The sequence below is a fragment of the Triticum aestivum genome, chromosome 5B, assembly GCF_018294505.1.
Source record: "Triticum aestivum cultivar Chinese Spring chromosome 5B, IWGSC CS RefSeq v2.1, whole genome shotgun sequence".
Classification (NCBI taxonomy): Eukaryota; Viridiplantae; Streptophyta; class Magnoliopsida; order Poales; family Poaceae; genus Triticum; species Triticum aestivum.
In genome coordinates this window covers 666,750,668-666,763,614 of record NC_057807.1, presented here as the reverse complement: position 1 = coordinate 666,763,614, position 12,947 = coordinate 666,750,668, and the positions used below count along the sequence as shown (strand labels likewise).

The 12,947-nt window shown below is 47.8% G+C and overlaps 1 pseudogene; it reads right to left on the bottom strand.

The window, feature by feature from the left end:
- Nucleotides 1-3,049: 3,049 nt before the first annotated feature.
- LOC123115221 (putative disease resistance protein RGA1) lies at nt 3,050-8,969 on the bottom strand (annotated as a pseudogene).
- Nucleotides 8,970-12,947: the final 3,978 nt, after the last annotated feature.

Sequence of the window (12,947 nt, the reverse complement as noted above, 5' to 3'; positions counted from 1 at the left end):
TCTTTTCTACTATCAGGTTTTCCCAGGTGGTTTTTTCCAAAAGAAACCGGCTGCTGAATTTTTTACTGATTTCAAAAAACATGTAATTACAAGATTAACATTTTACAAAAAATTAAAACATGTCCATTAATTATGAAAATGTGCATGAAGTTTGAAAATGTTCATGAATTATAAATTTCTCACACATTAAACAATATTCATGTTTTCTGAAAATTTCAGTCTATTTAAAAATGTTCTCATATTTAAAAATATATGAATTTAATTATTATTTTGTTTTAAAAATTCTTGGATTTAAAATATATCCATGGATTTTTTTAAAAAAAATCATGAATGAGAAAATAAAAAGTGGAGAAACACATAAACAAAAAAACAAAACCGAATAAACCAAGGAAAACCCAAGGAACTAGAAATAGAAGGACAAAGTGAGAAAAAGATGGGGGGCAATGTGGGTCGACCCAGTGTGCTCTCCTTGCGTGTTTGCCCATCAAAATGTCACGCAGATAACAAATAGATTTACCCTTGACATTTTGCAAAGCTTTGAGTCTAGGCGGGCCGCCTAGGGTTGAGGATCCCATATGTACATCCCATGCATTGCTCAAAGCCAAGGAGGAAAAGTAAAAAAACGAAACTAGGCGGGGGGACCAACCGCCTAGGGTCGAGGGTCCCATATGTACAACCGAATAAACTAGAACCGATTGGCGTATACTCATGCTCGGCCACTATTAATAGTGGCACAACATAATGAACTTTAACAATTTGTCTTGCTCTAGACGGCAACATTCGATGTGCCTTCTCACGGCATGTAGTAGGTCAGCGTTGTGGGCTAGTCTTTATAAAAAAAATTGCTCCAACTATGGGTGGGCCACGGCCCATTGAGCCTTCTTGAAGCTCCGCCAGTGGTTCTAGTTTCTAAAAATATAATTCCATGTATTTAGTCTCTTTCACAATTTAGGTCTTAGAAGGGCCTCAAAGAAGTATTTGCCGAGTGTTGAGAGAAGGGGAAGACATAAAATGAGAGGATCAACATATTGAATCACAAAAGATGCTCAAAATAATTTATGTTGAGCTTCAAGTACCATCGATGTCAATGAAGATATGTGATGTATCAAGAAGGATGTGTTGGACAACATTGATATTGATATTGTCCTTGATGAGTGATGACTTTGCATGAAGAAAATGCACGAAGAAGAAAAAACCAAAGCATTATTATCAACTGAGTCGTTGGAATAAAAATCTTGTTTGAAATAATCATGCTAGTTCCATTTTGCTATTTGTTATTCTTTTTACAATAATATGACATTGCTCCGCGATCATTTTTAGACATCTCGAACTAAGGATATGTGGTTAATTAAAGGTTAAGTCTTAATACTTTGCAAGTGAAAGTACACACATATACCCATATGCACATACATATGTACAACTATAAGAATGAGAACAGAGGGAAAGAAGCCCCCTATGTCTTATTCTTATAGGAGAATGAGGAGACTCGAACCCAGGCCGGCGACAACAACCTTTGTGCTGTCCGCCACTCCACCTAGGAGAGCTCCTCACATATGTACAACTATAAGTGCACATCTTCTTGACTTTGCCTAAGATCCTCCAGAACATAGTGACGGCCTGTTTTTTTGAAATAGTGTCGGCCTACATGTGCATGTTTTTTCTATGTTGGTTCTTCGATGTACTTTTTTCTGCAACCAAGATCCCCCAACCTCATCTTATTCGCATTTCCTGCTTACTATTGAAAGAAAAGCTGTTACTGTTGCATATCCCCTTTTTCCTCTAATTCGAGCGAGTAAAGGCGCAACTTCCTCATCTTCGCTTTATAGTCAAGCGATTGTAAACTCCTTATTTAGGCTAGCTACTTTGCTGATTAACAAGATTATCGCATTGGAGTTGTGACAGTTATGTAAACTACTTCTCTAGCAAGTAATGAATCTGAGGTCAAAGCCAATGACAACACACTAGCCAAAGTCTTGGCAAAAATGTGAATGAGGTTGATGAGGCGATATACCCCAAAGCCAAGGCATCAATCATTTGAGCAACACGGTTAACAAGGCCAATTTCAAACCCTGGAACCCTCACATACAAAGCGAGTGCGGATTGGCAGAGATGGTCATGATGTCAGACTTCACGGTCCCCGATTACGGTTGGAGGACATCAGTCATGAAACCATCTGGCCCCAACGCCTTCCTCCGCGGCAACCGACACATCATCTCATAGACTTCCTCCTCTGTAAAGGGATCATAGAGGCTAACCAAGTCATCAGCAAGAACTCACACCGCTCAGTCGTTCCCAGAAGTGAGTTCAAGTATTCTAGGCCACCTCAGGCCGCGTAGTCCGACACCACAACATGCCATCAACCAGTAATCTATGCATCGCCTTCTATGCTTTTGGTAGGAGGTGTGCCGATGAAAGAACAATGTGTTAGAGTCGCCCTCACCCAAACCAGACAATCTCGGAATGGTGACGGCCATGGTGCACCCTATCCAAGTGAGCTCCAGATGTCCATGCTTAAACATGGTACGCAACTGGCACTTCTGCTCCGAGAGCTGCCACGACTCCCATGGCCACATCAAATAGAAGGATGTTCTCCCGACTCCACGGCCATGGTTGAGATTGATCTGGTCCAATCTGTGTAAGGTGTCATGGGTCTAATCTTCAACAACCTAACCGAACCATTTGTTTCCTATCGATAAAATAAAATGAAGCTCGATCTGTATAGTTTAGAGTATGTAAATATTGGTGAATGGTGGTGGTACTTTGTGGGTAATACGCACGGGTACCTTGCTAGCACGGCCCCATAGTCGCATTCGTGGGTGTTTTTCAGAAAGAAGCACGATGCAGTGTACATCTAATAAAAAAACAAAAAAGAAACTATAGATGAGATGATCAATGTCATGATTGCGCAGTCAAAGAAAGAGAGAAGTCAGTGAACACTGAGATTCTCCCATCGCCGGATTGAAGTTGAACTCTCCTTATCAATATTTCAAGGGAAAATAAGAGCATGACTCGTCCTCAGCGAGGAATCGATCCCACATTGAACTAATACTCACTTAAATGTACCATGGATATCAGAGACCTCGTACATACAACTATCGCCATCCAAGGAAATCTCCGGTTCCGATTCACGGAGTTACAGTACTGCTCCCACCGTTTTTAGATATTTGTCTTTCTAGAGATTTCAACAAGTGACTACATACGAAGCAAAATGAGTGAATCTACACTCTAAAATATGTCTATATACATGGTAGTCCATTTGAAATCTCTAAAAAGCTAAATAATTAGGAACGGAGGGAGTAGTTTGCATCATTTTTCAAGCTTATAGATGAGCATGCACGTCGAATGCAAGTTCATGTACAAAAAGTGTCTTTAACTACATACAGCAATGGTCATCCTCTCCATCCAAGGAAATCTCCGGTTCTGGTTTGCGGCCGCATGAGACGGCACACAGTATCATTATCCACCGTGCTCATCTTTTAAGACCCGAGAACGTGAGCCATGGGGCAGCAACGGCAAAAGGTGGTCAGTTCCAGTCAGCGCCCTCTTGTCGGCAACAGTGCCAACGTGCTCGAGGTAGAATACCGTAAGGTTCAAGCCTTTTCGTTCTGCTGAAGTTGTGCATGAATCGCCAAAGAGTCGGCATGTACCGGTGATTTGTTTTTGGTAGTCCTGGCCATCCACACAACGAAGCGCAAGTATACCCGTGTGTGTGTGAAGGCATCAACGCATTTGATCTTTATAAGTGATGAAGGTGTCTCCACCCGTGGCGTCAGAAGAGCTCCAGGACCTTTTCGCAAGAAAAGAAAGGAAGAGCTCCAGGACCACCATACTGAATCGTCAACGTGCCATCAGGATCACCTTGTACTCGTCCTTGGCTTGAGCGCATAGTCTGCAATGAAGTAGATATTGTTTTTCTTGTCAAAAAACACATTATCTCGAAGAGGTAATCTGGTATACCTCCGAGTAAACTTTATTGCAGTTATTATCCTTCGAATTAGAAGGTAACATTAGACAACAAACAAGACTTACGAGGCAATATATATATACATGTGAAATAGGATAAATTTATACAAAAATAGTAGGTCAAACATAAGAACAATGTAGAACAAATACCTTTTTCTTGATGTGATCTAGTTTCATCTGGTTCTCCTCTAACTTATACCATCCATAAAATGCTATGGGGCGCAACCGCGCAAGCACGGCCTGCAGTTTCCATGGTAAAAAAAAAACTTATACCATCCATTCAACTGAGGGCACTTCCAAATACCAAGTTCTTGAAGGTTGCTGAGTGAGTATGCTCTCCGGTAAAGAGATGATGCCTTTGCAAGATCTGATATTAAGGCCCAGTTCTTTTGTCAGAATCTGGGGATTCTCCCAGAATCCGACCCCTACCCAGTTTCTCCCAGAATCTTTCAGCCTCATTTATTTTACAATCCTATCTAATTAGGAATCTGGGGATTCTCCCAGAATCCGACCCCTACCCAGTTTCTCCCAGAATCTTTCAGCCTCATTTATTTTACAATCCTATCTAATTAGGAATCTGGGGATTCTCCCAGAATCCGACCCCTACCCAGTTTCTCCCAGAATCTTTCAGCCTCATTTGTTTTACAATCCTACAAAAGAACTGGGCCTAAGTGTCTTGAGCAAGGTGACTTCTCCTAACCACAGGGGTAGTTATCTCAACATGTTACATCTCTGCAGACTTAGTGATTGCAATTGCCTAAGTCGCACCATGTTCTTGTGCAATTCCTGTATGCCCATTCCTTGTAAATTCAGCTGCCGAAGAGATGTGAGCTCACCTAACCATTCTGGGAATTTGCCCAGGATAAGGTTTTCTAGGGATAGTGATTCGAGGAAGGTGAAGGCTCGGGTGATCTGTGGTGAGATAGTCATATTATGGCAACCGTTGATGATTAAACCACAAAGTCCAGGTAGGTGGTGAAGCAATCTCCACCGGTGCAAAGGCAACCTAGAGTATTCAATTTCAGTTTACTCACAGGAGAAGACGATGAGGGACCTACTGTGCTCAAGGCACACTCTCTCCCCATGACGATAGCACATCGTCACACCTTGATATATCTCACTTCTCAGCTCTAGTTGGACCATGAGGTGGACGATGTGCTATCCACTTGCGCTACATCTTCTTGAAGGAAAGAAATGCGCCTGCAGCCGTAGAGGTTCAGTTTCTTCAGTCTGCTAAAACTTTCAGGTACATAAAAACCATAGTCATTCATAGACAAGTCCAGCTCCTCAAGATGGGGTAGGGTACCGAGACGGTCAATGAAACTTTGGTTTACTGATGGGTTGTCCAACGAATAAGAACCCCTGCTGAAGTATCCTTGAAAACAACCCCTACTGATCCTTCGGTTTGCTGATGGGTTATCCAATGAATAACAACCCTTACAGAAGGATAGATTTAAATAACGGAGTTGCGTGAGTTTGATGATGACCTCTGGCAGTCCTATGACTCTCCCTCGACCTGATAAATTCAAATATTGGAGTTTGGTAAGGGCACCCAGACCTTTCGGTACCCTCATAGTTATAGGCTCCCACAAGCTTTGGTTCCATGAAGCATTGAGATACCTCAACTGTTTCAGTTGACCAATAGAATCAGGCAACTCTTCTGTACAACATCTGCTTAAATCTAAGACGCGGAGGCATTTAGCTGGCGAAAATGCATCATCATGAAGCTGAAACTGAAAGTTGCCAGGGCCATGCAAATGCAGTGCCCTTATCTTGGCGAGTGAAGAAACTGATGACTCAAAAAGCTTTCTGTGATCTGTCACCCGTGCATAGCGGCAGGTTGGACCGTCTATGCTAATTTCATCAGCTAGGACCGATGTTGCGAGATCATGCACCAGGTCATGCATGATGAAAGATTTCTTGTCCTGTGTCAACAGTATACATAGTATCAAACTTCAGAATGATGTTATTATATACTCCCACCATCCCAAAATAAGTGACTCAACTTTGTACTAGCTTTGGTCTAAATAGAAAAGGTAATGGAAAACCAAATATACATGATATCACCTGATGAGTGAAGTCTAAAAATATAAGGAGAATGGAGGGAGTACAAGAGGAACAGACAAAGATATGACAAAGGCAAAGTTGGTCCCTCCATTACTAGAATCTGGTTTCTCCCGAGTTCCAGAACTTCGCCGGCCGAGTTCATTCTATCGGGAACTCGGCAGACAAAAGTATGCCGAGTTTGATTCAAAATTGGACTCGGCAGTGATAAGCAACTCGCCAGAGTCGTGACTTTGCCTGGTTCCAACGGAAAACGACTCGGCAAACTAAATAAACCTGGCAGAATCTCAAGTTCGCCGAGTCCTGGGCAGAAAATTCGGCAAACCCTGACAGGTGGGTCCCTGCTATACAGCAGGCGACGCAGCCGTGACGGCGGCCTTTGTTTGCCGAGTTTTGACCTAAGGAGACTCGGTAAATTTTTACAATTTTCATTTTCTAAAATCGAAATGCCAGGTGTGGTTCCCGAGTTAACGTGCCATCCCGTCTGACGGTGTGGTTCGCCAAGTTTTTTTGTGCAGGAACTTGGCAAAAACTGTTTAGATATTCACTGAGTTCGCGATAGGGAAAACTCAACAGTATTAATGATTATCGGCCCCGTCCAGCCGAGTGTGGTGCACCAAGTTTGACAGTCGGCGAATATTTCTCCTAGTTGAATATGGGCTCCGCCGAGTTTCTTCAAAACTTGGCAAAAATGGGAATTCTAGTAGTGCTAGCTGCCATACATGTTTGAAAATCTGGCTTTTAGTCTCTCTTGATATAATAGTGATAATAGATGATTATGTAGTCTCAATTTCATAGGTCATATTTTAATTGTATGATTGACAGTTCTAAATCAGCTACATTGGCTAAGGTAAAGTAACTAGAATATTAGGGTCAAAGATCTATCTAATTAATCAAGGATGTGTCAATTTCTGGATATCAGTTATTTGGGAACAAAAGCAGCATGTTGAGTGAGGACGATTGGAGGCGAGGGTTTGCAAATGAAATAGATATTGCTTCAAGATTATCCCAACACAATGTAATTAATGGTGTTGTTGTTAGCATTCCCACGGGAATATGCACCATATGATCTGCATTGCCATAAGTTGAAGAAAACAATAGAACATTCCCGCACAGGCATGCAGTAACTCACCCGTGGCCATTGCGATTTTGAATGTTCAAAAAAGGACATGCCCAAAAGGTGTCTAATGTATTTACCACAACGCTGCATATTAGAGAATGTTGTTGATGGCTCAACAAGTCCAAGAGCAATCCATTGGTGAATAAGATCCGTTTTAGCTATCTCTTGACCTTTTGGAAAGATTGCACAATAAGCAAAGCATAGCTTCAAATATGAATCCATACTGCGATAGCTTAATAGCAAGGATGCATGCACATGATGAGGTGAAGATTCTTCCGAGGCAAGCACGTCCCATAACTCACTGTTGTTCACCGACACCCATTCACCAACTTTCATGGAGTCCAACATATACCCAATAGATTGGGCTGCTAAAGCCAAGCCTCCACACTTCTTTGCAATGTCCATCCCGACCCGCTTTAACTGCGCTCTGTCAGTTCTAGCTTCAAAGGAAGTTCTATCTTTTATGATAGTCCAACAAATGGCATCTACCAAGGGAGCTAGCTTGTAAGGCTTCACTGTCTGAATTTTCTGTGCAATATATTCTTCTCGTGTGGTTACCACTGCCACCACTTTGCTCCCTTTACCCGGCTTTATCATATTCTTCAACTTTTCCAACTCACGTGGTTCCCTCTCCCACAGGTCATCTAAGATGATTAGTGCCTCTTTACCAGCAAGGAGTGTCTGAAGGTTATTTTCTATCACCTGAAGGTCAGTATGCTGACTATTCCTCTCGGATAGTTGTGATATTATAGAATTCCCAATTTTCTTCAAGTCAAATGTCTCGGACACATAAACCCACACCTGAGAGTACTTTTTGAACTTGGAATCATTAAAAACCAGTTGTGCCATGGTTGTCTTCCCAATGCCTCCAATACCATAGATCGGAAGAATGGTGATCTCTTTTGTCATGCTCCCAGATAAACGATTCATGATTTCCAGTTTTTCCTTATCCCTCCCTACGACTTGTGCTTCCGTCACAGCCGCTGTTGTTTCCCGGTTGTAACGGACTTCCTGCACACTTGGGACATTTTCTTGCATGAAAGTGAAAGGAATGCGGTCTTCCGTGATCCCCTTCAACTGCCTTCTCATATTCTTCAACTTATTGGCCATTTTCAACCTAGAAACACTGATTTGAGGGCAACACTACAAAGGCAACAAATTTTATTTTAGTACATTTTGATGTTCAAAGTAATGAAACACAATTTGATAGTCCTGGGAATAAGATAATAATACATATTAATATTTACTCGAAATCAAACACCCCAACACAATGAAATTTTTTTTTGCTATTTTATAATGTAAATATGCGGTGGTGGCAACATGATGGCCAACACTACCAACTCTTTTATCCAAAATCTATTTACTAAAGGACGCAAAAAGCTACCTAGAACAATTAGAGCTCAAGCACTGGACAAATTTCATCTTGGTTCAGTCGGCTGGGTGCGCATACCTTTTGTGCAGCAGGTCCGGTATTGTCTTCGAAATCATCGATCATGTCAGAGATCTCATACATAGCGTCCTTGAGCCGCCCCAGCCACAGACGCACCGCCAGATCCGTGATGGACCGCCTCTCAGCGTCTTCGAGCAGGGCCTCCACCGTCTGCAGCGAGGATCTCATCTTCTGTAGGTCGCTCACGAAGTTCCACTGCAGCTTGATCTGCCCTTTGATGGCGGACATGATCTGTTTGCTCACGACACCCAGGATGGCCGAGGCGATGATGCCCCCGACATGCGCCATGGCTGTTCGCGCCTCTCAACTCCTCAATGGGCTGAAGGCTGAGGAGGAAGTGTGTGCCCGTGTGGACGATCGATCAGCTTTTCTCACGCCTGTTGGGTTCAGGTTGCGCCAGTTCAACCGTCAACGCCTACGAGTATTTGACGGCTGTGCTGAGCCAAAGGAAGCAACCTAGACCAGAATCGTCGTGAGTTCATATGTATTTTGCCCTCGGTCTTCCCATCATCCTACATTTCTTCGCCGGTCATCCATCCATGAGACAAGTACCGAAGGCAGACCTTGTAATCATCTTCATCAGCGGAGTTTCTGTACTGCTGAAGATGCTGTGTTCATTAAAAAAAAATGCTCCGACACCCTATAGGGAGAGTGCTTTTTGGTCGCTGGAGACTACCTATAATCTATTCCCTATACATTCTTTTGGTGACATTTCTCTTCAGTTGTGCACACACACGCTCTATGTTAGCTCCATCTCTCCATTCCAGTTTTACATTGTTGCGAAACTCTTCGCCAAGGTTCTCTCCTTGCGGCTGGCCCCTAGACTCGGCGAGATGGTCTCCTCCAACCAAAGTGCCTTCATTGCGGGCAGGAGTGTGCACGATAATTTCTGTTGAGTATATTGATTATTAGGAAACACGAAATAGATTAGGATTTGTTCTGCCTTGTCTTGTACTCCAAGTAGATCATTATACTTCTATATATATGCCCACGAGGCTCAAGCAATACAACAACGATTCCACCAAATCCCTCTCTCCCTTCTAACATGGTATCAGCCTAATCGATCCTAAACCCTAGCCGCCGCCGCTTCCGCACCCGCGCGCCGCCCCGGGACGGTCGGCCTCCATGACCGCTGTCGGGGGCCGCGCCGCCCGTACCTAGGGTTCGTCCGCCGGTCGTGTTGACCGGCTGCCCTAGAGAGTCTTTTTCCCGATCCTTTGATTCGGGTTTTCTCTCTCTCGCCGGTCGTTTTGATCAGCGTTTTTCTTTTTGGTTTTTCGATTTATGCTTGATCGGTTTGCGTCGCCCGCCGCCGCCGTCGACACCCCGCGTCTCTACTCCGACACTGACGCGACCAGCCGGCTACTTCACCGACCCAGCAGCCTCGCGCGACAAGTAGCCCTCAAGGCCGTCGTCCGCGCGCCGGCCCGCCCGTCGCCCTGCGCCGGCCGTCACGGCCCTGCTCCGACCAGGACACCTGCGTCGCCAACACCCGGCGGCCTCGCGCCATGCGGCGGCCAATCATAGCCGCCGCTCGCGCATCGACCTGCCAATCGATCCATGCCACACCCGCCTCCGCCGAGTCTGCACGGCACGGTCTACCTCGTTGGCCTCATCCTCGGCTACGTCGGGACGGCTGCGTCAGGCTCGTCGGCTGCCTCAATTCGGGCGTCGCTGCTCTGTTGGTCGCTCAGGCCTCGCTGCCCGGGCGCCGGCGCTGCTTTGGCAGCCCGGGTGCCGGTGCTGACAAGCTCGTCCGCACGACGTCCCACGCCGTCCGCCGTCGCCGACCTCATCTTGGACTCCGCCGCCACCCAGCCTCCACCGAGCGGCGCTCATGCGCGATCGGCTTGATCACCCGCTCGTCGTCGCGATCCGCCTCATCTACCGCGCGACCGACCTGGCCCGTCGGTTACGCGCCCTTCGCAGGTGCCGTGAAGATCGTCCACGAGTTCAGTGCGCCCCTCCACCGATCGAGCAACGGGCTGCCGTTGCGTCGCCCCGTCGGGCCGCAGCGCCACCGCCCCGTGGTTCTCCTCGCGGCTACATCGACTCACGCGTCGCCGCTGCGTCGCCCCTACGGGCCGTAGTGCCGCGATACGCGGTCCCAGCCGCCGCCCCGAGGCCGTCCCCGCGGTTGCACCGACCCGCGCTCCGCCGCTACACCACCCCTTCGGGTCGTAGCGCCACGGCCTGCGGTCCCCGCCGTCGCCCCGAGGTCTTCCTGCCATCGCCCCCACCTGCCCGCCGCCACTGCGTCGCCCCTTCGGACCGTAGTGCCGCGGCCCCTGGTCCACTTCGCCGTCCCCGCACGTCCACTTCCTGTGGTATGCGTCGCGCTATCTCCCTTGGCGCGGGAACGCCACCGTCCGCGCCGGTCTTCGTCACACTGTCAGGGTTCTTCACCTACTTCGAGCATCGCCGCCGTGCTCCTAACCTAGCCGCCGCCGCCGCTCTTCTTCGGCCGCCGCCGCCGCTATCCCCGTAGCCGCCGCAGCCGCACGTCCACCCCCTTCGTCTTCGTTCAGCACCAGCCCATCGCCAGCGTCGCTGTCATCTACCCCGACCGCTTCATCTACTCCGACAACCGCGGGCGACATTGGCCCCGCAACCGTCGTCGAGTCCTTCTCTGCTGGCCTCTCCGACTTCTTCGACATGGCGTATAGCTTGTGCAGGTCCCAGTCTATGCATGCCCGGTGCTGGCAACACCGCCGCGTGCCTTCGTCCACGACGTGTCCCCGGGCCTGGCAAGCCTGGTGCGGCGCTTTGTCAACTTTGTCTTCTTTCGTCTACGCATGCCCGATGCTGGCAACACCGACGCGTGCCGTCGTCTATGATGTGTCCTCGGGGTTGGCAACCCCGGCGCAACGCGTCGTCAACATCATCTACTTTCTGGCGCACCACTACTTCGACACCACTGCGCCCATGACTAACTCGGCGCCTCCTTGCGTCCTCGGCTCCACGGCGACTTCCTTGACACCGGCTACCCCGACTCTACATCAACCATGGCATTCTTCGCACGACTACCTCGACCACGGCTCCACCACCCACGCTCTCGGCTACCTCGACAAACGGCACAAAGGGCTACCGCCTGCTTGAGTAACCTTGTCGGTTTCCACTCTAGCCACACCTTCCGTGATGCGTCAACCGTTACGACTGTGTGTGTGGGGGGGGGGGTATCCGTCGGCTTGCCTTCGGATTCTTCTCCAGTCTCACCGTCTGCGTCGCTCCCGTTGTGACTGCGGGGGATGTTGAGTATATTGATTATTAGGAAAGACGAGATAGACTAGGATTTGTTCTGGCTTGTCTTGTGCTCCAAGTAGATCATTATACTCCTATATATATGCCCACGAGGCTCAAGCAATACAACAACGATTCCACCAAATCCCTCTCTCCCTTCTAACAATTTCATCCTCGTCCAGCAAACAGCGCAGCAACTCCATCGGCTCCGGCTACCCCGAGTCCTCCTCAAGCTGGGTATAGCTCGCGCCTTCGACTTGGTATCCTGGCCGTTTCTTCTCCAGATCCTCGAGCACCTAGGTTTCGGGCCCAGGTGGCGCGAGTGGGTGTCTATACTCATATGCACGGTCTCCACTCGGGTGATGATCAATGGCACTCCGGCCCCTCCCATTGCCCACCATCAAGGCCTTCGACAGGGTGACCCTGTCTCACTGATGCTCTTCACCCTCGTGATTGATGCTCTAAACTCACTTCTCCAATATGCACTACTAGGGAAAAGCCTATACACAGGATCTTACCAGCAGCGAGTTCTAAAATAAGGCGTTGCTGCAATTTATCAGTAGCGCACTCCACCAGAACTCGCCGCTGAAAGAAAAGTAGCAGTAGCGCGCCACCTCTAAGCCATGCTACTGCTATAATTCCCACGATCCCGCCACGGAGCTAGTTATAGGAGTAGCACGTTAAATAGAAGGGCGCTACTGCTAGGTAGTTTAGCAGTAGCGCCTTTACGTACACCGCGCTACTGCTAAAACTAGCTATCTCACCACCCACACGCTCTCCTCTCTATCCGATCCACATGCACTCGATCTCCCCCTCAACACCCCCCCTGCGCCGGTCCTCCCCCGTCGGCCGCCGTCGCCTACCCCTCCTCCCTCTGCGCCGCCGTCACCTCCTCCTCCTCCTCACTAGACTCGATACCGCCCTCCTCCTCCGTCCTCCCTCGACTCGCCGCCGGCCGGCTCCTCCTCGACCCACCCTTCCTCCTCCGTCCTACTCTCTCCTCCCTCCTCCAGTCGCCCCTCCTTCTCCCTCCTCCCTCCTCCATCCACAACCCCTCCTCCCTACTACATTTTGATTTAGTAGGCTAGGTCATATGCAACATTTTGATTT